We start from the raw sequence: 3,770 nt of genomic DNA, 5'->3' as shown, positions 1-3,770 counted from the left end.
TGGGGGAAATGCATGCGAGGGTTGGCCCTGATTTATGTCTCTTGTGTTCCTCAGCTGTGTGGCTATTGCTGCACCGGCCACGTCTTCAGCTCCCAGTTTAACCCCCCGAGGTGGGTGGGGCTGTCTGGGAAATCGGAGTAACCTCCCTGGTGGGCTCACTTGGGACACTAGGGTGACCAGACAGCAAATGTGAAAAATCGGGATGGGAGTGGGGGGTAATATGAGCCTATATAAGAAAAAGACCCAAAAATCGGGACTGTCCCAATAAAATCGGGACATCTGGTCACCCTAGGTCTGTCACAGTTCCCTCTTCTCACATCTGGTGGCTTCAGGATCCTTCTGGTGTGCAAAGTGACTAGACTAAATATGTTCTATTAAAACAGGCTTTTGTTTTGTCCACAGGTGACTGTGGGCCCCTGCCAAAGCTGAATCATGCTATCCCCTCCGATATGGATCGGATAGAGGGCTTCCCTGTTGACACACAAGTTACATACAGGTGCCGTGATGGCTTTGTTAAAATCCCTGGAAAGTCAGACACTGTAGTGTGCCTTTCAAACTCACAATGGTCAAACATCAATGAGTTTTGTGGTCGTAAGTATTATATTTCTCTGGAATAAAGTTCTTTGAGCTGCCTTTCACTTATGAAAAAATAAGACCTTTCCTATGTAGTATAGTAGGTATAGTCAAAAATAGCTCTGCCCTGTAATGATACCCAAAGGGAAGGGGAAAAAATTTACATGAAGTTTAATGTCTTTCATCTAATCTGGGAATATGAACACTGAAATACAGGAATCCTAATTGTGTGCTTATTTCTTGGCATCACTACTAGGGTTATTTGGGTGGCCTAACTCTGTATTTCCATACTTAAACATGTTTTTGGGGAGGTGGTAAGAGTAACCTTAACTCCTGAATTTCCTGGATTTATAATACAGTAAAAGCTTTGCTATCCAGCATGTTGGGGGAATGGGGTGTACTGGTTAATCAAATATTCCAGTTAATTAAGCATTATACTTACCAATGGAATACCAATTTTCAAAAATTAGAAAACAATAAAAAGTTTTCTATTGGGGGCCCATTCAGCATGGGGTCTATTTTAACAAAGGGCATCCAAATGTGATTGTTAGCAGTACTTTAGGGAGGTTACTAAGGGAGTAATTTGTTTTCTAAACACTGAGTTTTGGTGTATTGTTACAACAGACTGTTTTTATACCTGTCTTCATAGCCAAACCCTTCAGATCTAATGTCTGTCTCTACTGCTAGGTAGCTGTGGTGCCCCAACAAGGTTAAAGTTTGCTGCCTTAAGTAAGGAAGATGAGAGCAAGAATTACCATCCTGTTGGGGTCACTGTGAGATATACTTGTCGCCCAGGGTATGAAAACATCACGGAAATGCTTGTTGTTCGTACTTGTCTCGAAAACTTAACATGGTCAGAAGCCCCTGAGTTTTGTAGAAGTGAGTATCTTTTTTTGTTACTTTTGTGTCTCACTTGTTCTGAAAACATCTTTCACAATTAGGACCACCAGGCAGCTGGCTCCCAGTTTGCTAGCTTAATTGATATTTAGTTTGAAGGGCTGTTAGCCAGGTTTTCTCTTAGGATAAATTGCAATAGCTGTATTTCCATGGAATATTTAGCTGTTCTTAAAACTGACTGGAGAAGATCAAGTACCAGGATAGCACTGGCTGTATGAATACAGTATGTCTGCTTTGAATTTCATATGGAAAGTAAATTTCTAATGCAGTACATTTCAACTAGAATAACCCTGGTAAATTACTTGTTGTAGGGGGGAGGAGGACTTTCTGCCATTGAGCTTCCCTGAGGATTATGGGAGGTTTCTTGTCTGTCTTCATTAAAATGGATGACATGGATGGAGTATTTTTTTCCACAATGCTTGGTAACTTGTGGCACTTACTGCCACTAAATACTGAATCAAAGAATTCTGTGGGATTAAAGAAAAAAAAAGGTTGTACACTTAACATGCATGGGGGAGGGATAGCTCAGTGGTTTGAGCATTGACCTGCTAAACCCAGGGTTGTAAATTCAATCCTTGAGGGGGCCATTTAAGGATCTGGGGGCAAAAATCTGTCTGGGGATTGGTCCTGCATTGAGCAGCGGCTTGGACTACATGACCTCCTGAGGTCCCTTCCAACCTTGACATTCTATGATAAATAGGGATAAAAAGACATCAGGGGTATTTTACCTTCGAAACATAAGTCAACCATTAACTGTGGGGTTTTGACAAAACTGTCCTTCCCACTCTCCACTCCTGGCTCCAGTTGGCATTTTATTGCATAATTACCCCTTTTGGTCTGGGCACCTGTGCAGGGTACAGCCTGCCAGGGGTGGAGCACCTTCAGTTGCCACTGGTAAGACTGAGCCCTGTTTGGATTTTACACGTGTGTCCGAAGCCACTGTCAGAGAGACGCTACTGGACTAAAAGACCCTGTGATCTGGTTTGGTGTGACACTTACTATATAAAGTGGTCTGAGTGGACATGCAGCTATAGCCTTCCTAAGTATGTTGTTGTTAGCTCTTCTGTTTCCATCATGACAACACAAATTAATGCTAATCCTAGCCTTGGTCTCTATTAGGGAAATCATGTGGTCATCCAGGAGAACTACTCCATGGCAGAGCTGTTCATATAACAGAATTTCTGTATGGTGCAAAAATAGACTTCCTCTGTGAAGATGGGTGAGTGTCAAGGTGCCTCTGGTAGTTAATTCACAGAACTTTGGTGTACAATTGCTGGCTAACTGCAAAATAATGCATGGTCTAACTTCAAAACCATACTTGGGGGTAGTGCTATCAACTGCAGCTTTGGGGTGGGCTCTCGTTTGGAAGTAGAGCTTTCAAACAGTTTGGTAGTATGGATTCTGACTCCACCCTCCCCATTTTAATGATGAAGTTGAAATGGGAAGAAGTCCCAGCTGTGTGTAGAGGAGGGAGAATAGGGATTTGCTGTGGTGCCTTTACTTTTTGCACTCTGTATAGTTCAGTGAACACCAGATCCTGTCCAGATGGGTTATGTAGTGCCACAGAGTCTATAACAAGTATAAAATCAGGCCCGGTATGTCCCAGTTCACATGCAGCTGGGCATGAACTTAAATCTTTCCACATGGAATGCAAATGTTGTCAGGTGGAGTTATCCAGTATTTGGTGAGGTAGAGTCTCAGTGGCCTGGCTTCTGGTGGGAAGAACACTTCCTGGTTGAAATATTTCTCGGATGCCCTAAATTTTGTAGCATGCGCCCTGGGTGTGATTCTGGCCTAAGTATAACTTCTATCACAAACTAAACTTGGCACAAATATTTTTAAGCTTTTACACACAATAGAAAGTAGGTCCAAATTATGGTAGGTGTCTAGACAAATAGGTGAGCATAAAATGACTGTGTGTGTGTATGTATATATATGTATGTGTGTGTATGTATATATATAATTTTTTAAAGGAAGTACTGCATAGAAGGTGTGGGGGTTCAAGTGTCTATTTGAAAAAACTACTCCAGTACAATTGGTCTGTCAGTTGCCTTTGCAGCTACAAAGCACTTCTATGAACCATGCTTTCCATCGATCTGTAACTTGGTTCAAATTTTGCATGCATGGTTTTAATCAGGGTTTAGAGAACTGGAAAAGATCTTTAGTTGCGAAATGAAAAACAACTCTGTACCAAAAACTGTTCTTTGTCTCTTTCCTATTAAAACCTTAACACCCCCTAACTCCAAACACACATGGTTAGGCCTGGTCTCTGCTTAATATAGGTTGACGTAGGTATGGCA

The 3,770-nt window shown here is 41.9% G+C and overlaps 1 long non-coding RNA gene across 1 annotated transcript; it reads left to right on the top strand.

The window, feature by feature from the left end:
• Window positions 1-408: 408 nt before the first annotated feature.
• On the top strand, window positions 409-2,780 carry LOC113409473. The gene is made up of 3 exons (XR_003370541.2): window positions 409-591; window positions 1,261-1,452; window positions 2,590-2,780. It is a non-coding gene; the product is annotated as an uncharacterized LOC113409473 (long non-coding RNA).
• Window positions 2,781-3,770: the final 990 nt, after the last annotated feature.

The sequence above is a fragment of the Terrapene carolina genome, unplaced genomic scaffold (genome assembly GCF_002925995.2).
Source record: "Terrapene carolina triunguis isolate 2854851 unplaced genomic scaffold, T_m_triunguis-2.0 Scaffold33545, whole genome shotgun sequence".
NCBI lineage: Eukaryota > Metazoa > Chordata > Testudines > Emydidae > Terrapene > Terrapene triunguis.
Note: the sequence above shows the minus strand (reverse complement) of the source record. Positions and strands in the feature narration are given on the sequence as shown.